This window comes from Coenobita brevimanus, chromosome 70 (genome assembly GCF_032717465.1).
Source record: "Coenobita brevimanus isolate Jiangsu-jjx chromosome 70, ASM3271746v2, whole genome shotgun sequence".
Classification (NCBI taxonomy): domain Eukaryota; kingdom Metazoa; phylum Arthropoda; class Malacostraca; order Decapoda; family Coenobitidae; genus Coenobita; species Coenobita brevimanus.
Genome location: NC_137023.1, coordinates 55,627,611 through 55,639,035, shown reverse-complemented (window position 1 = coordinate 55,639,035; position 11,425 = coordinate 55,627,611).

The window sequence follows — 11,425 nt, the reverse complement described above, 5'->3', positions numbered from 1 at the left end:
CGAATGGGTAAGGGGTATTTATACGGAGATGATGCATGATAAACTAAACCCACCTCTACCTCCATTCTCACTCATTACCTCTATTACCTGTATGAATATAATATCCCTACTCATTACCTGCCTGTTACCTGTCACAAGTAATACCTCACCCATTATTTGTGTCTCTTACCTCTGTCTATACTGATGTCCCCCATTTCTTTCTACTGACATCCCTACCCATTACCTTCTTTTAACCCCTTCAGCACGATGAGGAAGTATAGTTTTTTATTATGTATCTACCTATCTATCTATTTGTCTGCCTATATCTGTGTCAATTAATCTATCCATATCTATCTATTTTTGCCACAGGGACTCTTTCGCTCACCTTAGGGAAAACCTCCAGTTTTCAAGGGACTGGAGAGGCATTTATCTATCTAATATATCTATCTCCTACAATTCGACATATTTATCTATCTAACATATCTATCCCCTACAGGTTGACACGTCTCCCCAAATCCCAGTAAAATCGTCTGGAGGTAGGAAAAATTTAGCTGAAAAGTCGACAGTGTACAGAATAATTTTAAATGATAGTTTCAATGATATTTCCACCTCTTACCTGTCTCCTTTAATTTTGTGGCTCCTATGACTTACTCTCACCTTAATAAAATCGTCTGACGTCAACTGGAAGGGAATATTAGAGTTGTCCCGCTCATGAGAGAGTTATTATCCCCACCTATGACCTGTACCCATTTACCTGTGCTACCTAAAACGCATGGTGAGTCTTAATTAGGAACTCCCCGACTGAGGTGTGTGTGTGTGTGTGTGTGTGTGTGTGTGTGTGTGTGTGTGTGTGTGTGTGTGTGTGTGTGTGTGTGTGTGTGTGTGTGTGTGTCCTTGATATTCAGTGTCAGTGTGTTCGTGTGTGTGTTTCTGTGTTGTGTGTGATTGCTGAGGTGTATATTGACCTTATTAATTATCGTTTTTTTTTTTTTTTTTTTTGTACCGTACTGAATTTTTTTTCTCCCATGCTTGTTTGCAGTTTTTTTTTCTTCTCAATAATCTTATTTTGTTTGAGATTTACTTCCTCTTTTAGGCAGTTTTATCTATAGTAAGTTTTGTGTGTGTGTGTGTGTGTGTGTGTGTGTGTGTGTGTGTGTGTGTGTTGTACTCATGTCTGTCCGTTTTTTTATCTATATCTATCTATATTTTTATCTCTATCTATCTATCTTTTTATCTATCCATCTGTCAATCTATCTGTCTATCTACCTACCTGTCCGTCTGTCTGTTTATACCCGTTTTTATTTCTTTATCTATCCATCAGTCTCTATGGCAACGACCGTCTCTCTATCCAACATATCTATTCAGCTTTTTATCTATCTGTCTATCTATCTACCTATCTTTATCTACCTTTCTGTCTATAATGGACCCACCTGTCAATCTGATTCGTAGATAGATAGACCAACAGATATCACTAATTAAAGACTAATGACTGAATGAGTGTTTCTACGTTAATGAAGAATTCGGTCTCTCTCTCTCTCTCTCTCTCTCTCTCTCTGGATTACTTTCTGGCAGTATATGTGTGTATGGGTGTATGTGTATCTTCATTGTGTGTGTGTGTGTGTGTGTGTGTGTGTGTGTGTGTGTGTGTGTGTGTGTGTGTGTGTGTAAGTATATGTGTACGCGTATGTGTGTGGTTTGACTGCTGTGTACGTAGGCGTGTATGATGCTGACATGTGCCTGTGTGTGTGTGTGTGTTTGTGTGTTGTGTCCTTGGTTGTGTGCGTGTGAGTACCTGTGTACTTACTTGTAACCGGACGCGTTCAAGTGCACATGTGAGCGTCTCTCTCTCTCTCTCTCTCTCTCTCTATCTATCTATCTATCTATCTATCTGTCTATCTATGTGTGTTTAGGTCAGTGTCACCTTCACCCTTATAGCCTTTTCTGGGATACCCTCCTTATCATTTTCTTATCTCCGGATGATATTCTTGAACTTGGAAAATCTCCCTTATCAAACAAGGTTAAACAAAGGCTATATATATCCCCATAATCCAAAAAATTCCCTTCAAAACAAAATAAAACTTTTCAAAAATAGTAAAAAAAAAAAAAATGCACGAGCGAAATGGATTACTGTTACCTCTGAGCTCAATCCTTCCCTTATTATTCTCAGGTTCCTATGACTCTCTCTCTCAGCTGAATAAAATCGTCTGACGGTTTCTAGAGTTGCCCCGACGATTAGAGGATTAACAAGCGTTCCTATCTGCTGCCCTATTCCCTATCTCTACATCCGTCCCAGGCACACACACACACACACACACACACACACACACACACACACACACACACACACACACACACATTTCATCTCATCCCATCCCATCCGCACATAAACTTATCCTACCCCATCCTTCTATTCCATCTGCTTACACAATAGTCCCATTCTGTTCCACTCCATCCCATTCACTTACACACGCATCCCATCTCATCCCACCCCATCCCATCCAATCCATCCATCCCTACCCCATCCCCGAACCATTCCTTCATCCCATTCTCACAGCACCCCCACCTCCACCCAACTAGCACCACATCACCCCCTCCTTCACCCCCAACGCTACCAGCTCCTCCCCACTATCCTACTCAAAACCATCCTAACCTCTCCCCCACTCTTACCCCCACCCCCACCCACACCCCCGTCTCACTAACCCTTCGTTCCCCCTCCTTCCCTCACCCATTACCCCGCCCAGACCTACATCCCACCCTCACAAATCACCCACCCCACCCCTCACCTACTACCTCTATATCCCCCCTCTCCCCCACCCTAACTACTCCCCCCCTTTCTCAAACCGGATGTAGGTGAGTTAGTAATTTGTGTTCGTACCTCACCTGAGAAAGATAATAAATTGGTTATTAAGGGAGTAAACAGGTAAGTAATTGCTTAACCAGGTAATTGCACCTATAAAGCATCGGACTAGACCTTGACAGAACAGAAGAACTTTGTGTGGTTATTGTGGTAGTAGAAATAATTATATAAATAAATAAATAAATTGGCATGTGGAACGGTATATTTTTTTTTCCCGAAGTGATGTTCCTCTGGGTTCCGTATTTCTCCAACTTTTTTTCTTTTCTTTAATTCATCATTTATTCCAGATACATTCTCACCCACACAAACCTTCTCCTCTTCCACCTTTATTCCACTCACATCCTTCATCTCATCCACACACCCACCCTTCCCACGCAACCACCATCAGGCCCATCTCACCCACACACCCACTTCTCCTACACGACAACCAACACACCCACCCTATCCACACCTTCCTCCCACCCACACCCACACCCACACTTTCCTCCCACCCCCACGCAAACCTACCTTGTTGCAAAGAAATAGGAAGTGCGCTCCAGTCCACCACTGTTGCTGACTGTGTGTGTGTGTGTGTGTGTGTGTGTGTGTGTGTGTGTGTGTGTGTGTGTGTGTGTGTGTGTGTGTGTATTTTCTCAACAGAGTGGAATAATCATATCTTCTTCACCTCTCTCTCTCTGTCTCTCTCACTCTGTCTCTCTCTCTCTCTCTCTCTCTCTCTCTCTCTCTCTCTCTCTCTCTCTCTCTCTCTCAATGAACGAAGAACTGACAAGCTGATAAATGGAAAATGGAAAATATGAGAAAGGGGTGTGTGAGCTGCGAGCAGGACAATGAAATGGCGGGGGACATGGCGACATGGAGGCGATTTGTTTGTGGCCACCCCTTACGGGATTAAGGCGTCTGGCAATAGACAGATAGACAGATAGATGGAAAATACGCGATCGATAAATTATGGAACGAACACACGCTTGACACTAAGATAAACAAAAAAATATAATACCAATAAGAAGCTGTTTACCTAACCTGAGACGGTAATGCGATTGATCAGAGATAGATAGATAGATAGATAGATAGAGAGAGAGAGAGAGAGAGAGAGAGAGAGAGAGAATCGTACGTATGTGTGCTTGTGTGTGGATGACAGTGGGGGGAGGGAGATACGTATTTCTGTCACTGTGTACCGTAATACGTATTTCTGTGCGATTTAGTCTGTAGAAGTGTGTGTGTGTGTGTGTGTGTGTGTGTGTGTGTGTGTGTGTGTGTGTGTGTGTGTGTGTGTGTGTGTGTTTCTCAGCTACAGTGACGCATAGTTTAACACTGTGACTCAGCTGTCCCACTCTGCCCTGCCCTGCCCCAGCCTTGACGAGATATGAGTTCAGTGTGTGTGTGTGTGTGTGTGTGTGTGTGTGTGTGTGTGTGTGTGTGTGTGTGTGTGTGTGTGTGTGTGTGTGTGTTATTGTTATAATGTTAATTTTAATTTTCTATATTAACTTTTACGGTATATACTTTTTGTTTATTCCAAAATCTAGCAATCGTCCTCGTTTGTAGCAATATATGACTGTAATTATTTCCTGCACATCACATTACGCCTTTACCTGCAAAAATATATCACCTGTAATAATCCCGTCCACCTGTAATAATCCCTTTCACTATAATACGTACTCTATCCAGCCAAACATCGTAATCTCCCGTCACTAATCCACCCCATCTATTCTGGATTTACCTCCCATCCTTCCCTGTTGCAGACACATCACCCGTAATTAATTCCCTACCTGTGCCACATACCTTCCCCCCCCCCCATGCCCAAGTCAGGTGTGGCCAAGTGGGTCAGGCGCTCCGGGTGTACTCTACCTGTGTTCTGCCTCACCTGTCCTTAATGTTCAGATATATTGGGCTAATGACGCGTTTACCTCCCCACATGTGACGTGGGTGAAGGTACGGGAGAGAAGGAGAGCAAGGAGGGGTTAGGTGTGGGTGAGGCAGGGCTGAATGTAGGTGTGGGTGGGGACTGTGAGAGGTGGTGTGGGTGAGGGCTGTGTCAGGAAGTGTGGGTGGGAGGTGGAGAGCAGGGAGGGCTTAAGTTTGAGACATGATTGAATGTGGGTGTGGGTGGGGACTGTGAAAGGTGGTGTAGGTGGGAGCTGTGTTTGGAAGTGTGGGTGGGAGCTGTGTCTGGAAGTGTGGGTGGGAGCTGGGGAGCAGTGTGGGAGGGAGCTGGCTGTAGAGTGTAAATGGGGTAGAGGGAGTGTGGTGTGGGTGTCGGTAGGGCAGTAAGAAGTACATTACAACACGTGGGTGGGGGATGAGACCTGTCGTGTGGGTAGGGCTGAGGGGTCAAGTGTGACTGGGGCAGTATGAGGGGCCTATGAGAGTGGACGGTGGATAAGAGTGAAAGTTTATATAAGTAATGCTTGTCGTTCACTTTAGGAGGATATATGGACAAGATACAAAGACTAAGAGCGAGTGAGTGTTGAGGAGCTGATGGGAGGAGTATGGGATGGAGATTGACGGGGTGAATGTATAACGATGGTAGAGGACAGTGGGTGTGGGTAATAACTGTGGGGGTTGGCATGTGTCAGTGTTTGTAAATGAGTGTTGGTAGTGTTATGTCAGTGTTGTAAATAAGTGTTGGTAAATGTGGGAAACTGTGGGGAGTGACGAAGGTCAGTGGGTGTGGGTAATTACTATGGGTGTTGGTAGATATTAGTGTTTGTAAATGAGCGTTGGCAAATGTGTGAAAATGTATCTACGTGTTAGTAAATGTGGGTCGCGTGTAACTGGGTATGGATAGATGTGGGTAGGGGGGATGGGAATGGGTAGGGGGTGGGCAAGGGTAGGGTAAGGGGGATGGGCAGGGGTAGAAATGGGCTATGAATTGCTGGTCTCATTGCTCAGTGCGTACCCTGGAGATTTATGGTTGTGTGTGTGTGTGTGTGTGTGTGTGTGTGTGTGTGTGTGTGTGTGTGTGTGTGTGTGTGTGTGTGTGTGTGTGTGTGTGTGTGTGTGTGTGTGTGTGTGTGTGTGTGTGAGAGAGAGAGAGAGAGAGAGAGAGAGAGAGAGAGAGAGAGAGAGAGAGAGAGAGAGAGAGAGAGAGAGAGAGAGACGTAAAGAGAATAATAACGCGAAAAACAAAGACAAAATACTCTCTCACAGCTTTTCACTTAGACGTATTTATCTTAAGAAATGGCTAAGATCCTTTATAAATTCGGACCCTGCTGTGTGAGATGGTCCATGCTGGTCACGGTATGCTGCTGCGATGAGAGCTGGGATGGGCACTCATATATACCTTGCTGAGGGGCGGTGCATTACGTGACGAATGGGTAGGAGCGTAAGGATGGGAGGGTGGAGTATGTGGCGGAACATTGTGACGCTCCCAAATAATAATAATAATAATAATAATAATCTATCTATCTATCTGTTGCCAGACGCCTCAATCCCGTTTGGGGTGGCCACAAACAAATCGCCTCCAAGTCGCCCTGTCCCCCGCCATTTCACTCCCCTGCTCCCAACTCACACCCCCCTCTCTCATATACCTCTCCACCCCATCCCTCCATCTCATCCTCGGCCTCCCCCTCCCTCTTTCCCCCTCCACCTCACTCACATACACTCTCTTCGTCAGTCTTTCACCCTCCATCCTCTCCACATGGCCAAACCACCTCAGTATGTTCCTCATAACGCTTCCTATCACATCCACATCAACACCACAACGCTCCTTTATATCCTCATTCGTCAGCCTGTCTCTCCATGTGACTCCACAGGCTCCTCTTAAATAACTCATTTCCACTGCTCTCACTCTTGACTTGTGTCCTTCCAACAACGTCCAAGCTTCACTTCCGTACGTTAGAGTTGGTATCACAATACAGTCATGGAGTAACTTTTTCACTTCCATGCTCACTTCCCTGTTTCTTATCACTGCTTTCAAAGAACCAGCAACCTTTCTTCCCTGCTGTAATAATAATAATAATAGTAATAATAATAATAATAATAATAATAATAATAAATCACCATCATCATCATCATCATCATCATCATAAAAATAACAATAATAATAATAATGTTGTTGATGATTCACTCTGATGGCCTTGTAAAAGCCATGCAATGTTGTATTATGATCAAATCTGAGAGAGACAGACAGACAAAGAGACAGACAGACAGAGAGACAGACAGACAAAGAGAGGGACAAGGACACACAAGAGACAGACAAGCATACAGACAAACATACAAAAAGGCATACAAAAAGAGCGAGAATGACAGACAGATACATAAAGCTACAAACGACAGAAGTTGAGAGAAACAAACAAAACAAAGATGAACAGACAGTAAACAAGACAAGAGAGACAAACAGACAGACAGACAGGCGACAGAGAGAAGAGGGAGAGGGGGAGATGCAGGAGGAGGGGGATGGAGGAAGGGGGGATGGAGAAATAGAGAGGTGGTGGTGGTGGTGGGTGGGAGGCGGAACAGGGAGATAAGAATAATATTGAGGGTGGAGAGACTGACGATAAGAGGCTTTGAGAGGAGGGAAGAAAGGGGGGTGTTGTGGCCGCGGGTATATCACCTAAGTGGCTATCACGAGACGAGGGGGAGGGGGGGGAAGGAGGGGGGCAGAGAGGGAGGGGGGGAAGGAGGGGGGCACGAGAAGAGGAGGGGCAGAGTGAGAGGAATTGAGTTTTTAATAGTCCTGTTTCAAGGCTAGTATATGTTATGGGGGATAGGGGAAGAGAAGAGGGACAGGGGAGTGAAAAGATAAAAGAGCGATGGGAAAAGGGGAGAAGGGGAACAGGGAGAGGAGGAAGAGACGCATGTGACAGGGAGAGAAGAGGGTGGTAGAGGGATAGGAGGAATGGTGAAAAGGGAGAGGACGGAAGAAAGGGGATGTTGTGGCTATAGTTACATCACTTAAGTGGTTACCACGAGGAATGGAGGGGAGGATGGGGGAGAGAGAGAGAGGCAGGGGTGAAGGGAAGAACAGATAGGGATAGGAGAAAGTGAGAGAGGAGAGAGAGGGAAAGATGTGAATGAGGAGGGAGGGGAAAAGAGGTGTGGGAATGTGAAACAGACCCCACCCCTAAGAAGAAAAACCTAAGAAAAGAGGAGAAATCTTCATTAAGCTGGTTCGTTCATCATTATGCAGGTGGTGTATAAGATGGTGACTGAAGGCAGTGTCACATCTGAGGGTAACTGTCTAAGCCACACTGAACATCTTAAGGCTGATGGTGACTGGTAACTGTCAGAGGATATGACCGTCTCTTTATTTATACTATCATAGGCATTATACACAAGAGAATACACGGAGTATATTTTTATCATTTCAGATTACATGAATGTGGAAATCAACATTATATAATACGTTTCCATTAACCTCATACACACAACCACAGGATCCCTTACACCTACATGACCGCCGTAAAACACACACACACACACACACACACACACACACACACGGCCTACCCAAGTTTAGTCACAGTCAGCCATATGGTCACGTGATTAGATTGGAAAAAACGTTTGGGTGAATTCTTCATCATCTGTACAACGAATCTGCTATTTTAGACTCGTATGACACCATCCAAGGTCAGATAAAACAGGGCTTGACCTTTTAGCGGAGAGGATAAGAAAGACGAAACGTATGACAGTGATGAACTTAACCCCTCTACCTCCAGACGATCTCAAGTTAGAAGCGAGAAAGAACCTGACAGTACTGATAAGGATGATTGCTAGGTGGGAAGAGGTCTGATGATGATGATGATGATAAATACTAAAACGGGATGAGACATGGAAAATGTGCCTGGTATATCGTGTTTCCGTAGTGTGTGTGTGTGTGTGTGTGTGTGTGTGTGAGAGAGAGAGAGAGAGAGAGAGAGAGAGAGAGAGAGAGAGAGAGAGAGAGAGGCGGGGGACGGGGAGGAGGAAGAGAGACGTGAGAGAGCGAGGTAAGTGAGAGGGTGTGGAGGTAAGGAGAGGTGAAGAGGGTGAGGTAGAGTGAACAACCCAGGTCTTGTTGAGGGTGCAGGACGGGACAGGTCTGGCGGTCACTGGGCACCCCACACTGACCTTCATTCACCCCCCACCCACCCCAAACCTACCCCCATCCCACCCTTCCCCCCCCCAAACACCCACCCACCTACCCACACACACAGTCACTTTATTTTCCTCTGATCGACAGTCTGTTCCTTGACACCTTAGACTCCTACATGCGACACACCTTCCCATGGCACTACTTTGGCACTCATACCCACCGTCTATATTGAGTATTTTCCAGAACGCTTTCATTCAGGACTAGTAAGTATTAAAGGGAGCATTTTTTAAGTCATTATTTATTTCATGTAAGCTCAGGAATGTCACTTTTTACGACGTTCAGATAATCAAACTTTTCGTCTCAGTCTAGAATCGAACTCGCATCCCTTCAAACAGGAGACCACTTTCCCAACCACTTGACCACCACCCTATACACACAAACATTCATATCCACCCTACACAAAACACTCTCACTCTCACCATACACACACACATTCACGACCGCCAAACACATACACCTTTACCACCCTACACTCAGCCATCACACACACACACACACACACACACACACACACACACACACACACACACACACACACATTGTTGTTGTTAGGAAGATGATACGTAACCTTTTAGCTTTTCATTTATTTACAGTGGCTATGTTTACCTACGCACACAAACAGAGTCATTTCACTCTCTCACACACAACAGAGCCAGTCTTATACCTGCTGAAGACGATTGAGGGGACTCTCTCTCTCTCTCTCTCTCTCTTTCTCTCTCTCTCTCTCTCTCTCTCTCTGATATTGTTAGTACTCAATATCTTCCTATCTAACTCTTGCCTCTCTCTAAAATACCTATGCCTATATCCCTTACGCCTGTGTGTGTGTTAGTGATGGTCCGAATGTGTTTTTCAAAATTCGCGAATGGGAATGCGAATACATTGCTTGATGACATAAAAACGTAATTCATATTTTTTGGTACGATTTAATTTCTGCGTAAAAGTTTCGGCCATAGATAATTACATGAACAAATTTCTATCAATTTTCTGTGTGACCGGCATGCGAGACGAGGACCTAACCTTTACATGCATCCCCCGGAGACAGACGCGTCCAGGACCCACTTCGAACGGACCCAGAACAGATCACGACAGACAGGGGTTCTCTCTCTCTCTCTCCGAAATTCTTGAGATTTGGAGTACTTTTTTCTGGTTATGAGCAAAAAATATGGAGATTACCCACTTTTAAATGAGAAATTCTGAAAGTCTGTCATTAGGCAAAAAATCTGAAGAAACCCAGACCTTTTGAGGAACCTAGCACGATCCAGCAAGCAACCCTGGCTTACTTGACACAGCTACTTGGTTGGCAACACTCGACTATAACACTCATTCAGTTCATGCTTTTAACTCTTTTATTTGATTTTCTATAAACTTTATGAAAAAAAATACATTAATATTCATGGGATATTCGCATGACAACATGTGAATTCAAATGCCAATGCAAATACCGAAAAACTATTCGAGTATGCGAATGCGAATATCCGGACCATCACTAATGTGTGTGTGTGTGTGTGTGTGTGTGTGTGTGTGTGTGTGTGTGTGTGTTATTACATATGAGCATCAATTCACCACCGTTCTGGTCAAAACTACGATCATTAACGTAGGAATGTGGAAAAGCAGTGTTATTTGTTACAATCATGTTCAAGTTCTTTACCCTGACATGCAATAACCTACCTATCTCACCTAAATACACTTAATTACCATCATTATTAGCAGTCTGCACACACCTGCTTGAGGTTGATCCGTATTACCATTAAACACCAACACTGAATTAATGACGTGTATATAAACGCAGTGTTGAACGAATTAATCTAACTCAGTATTCTAACTTTACAGAATCCAAACTCATCTTAACCATCCTGGTCTTATCCTCGGGGTGTAGTTATGCCCTGAAGATAGGATTTTGCCTAAGTTATTCTCTTATGTTTTCTTCAGCCTAAGAGTTTACTGTAGTTATTCTTTTTTCTTGTAACTAGTCAACCCAATCAAATCTAACCTCATCACACCGTGCCTAATCTTGTCGCACCTGACTTAGCCTGCCTACCTTACCTTACCTTACCTTATTTATCTAATCTTACCTTCTCTTGTTTTACCCATAACCTTACCTTATCTAACCTGAGCTTACCTAATCTTACCTTACCTTACCTATCCCCTCATACCCCCTCATACCCATGCCATACCTTGTCGCTGGCTCTCTCTGGCTTTACTTTGACACATTTAAGCTAATTACATGCACTTCTTGAGGCCTCAACAACCAGGCTTGGCTTAACTTCACCTAGCATCTCACCAAATTGACCTCACCTCACCTCACCCCAGCCTACACACCCTGCAAAATCTGACCTGAAATGACCTACCTGATCATCCCAACTTGAACTGACCTCTCTCTCTCTCTCTCTCTCTCACACACACACACACACACACACACACACACACACACACACACACACACACACACGCAACTCTGAGCAACACTTCCAGCACCTCCCAAGAGCAGCCCTCCATACTCCCATTAGCCAAAATAA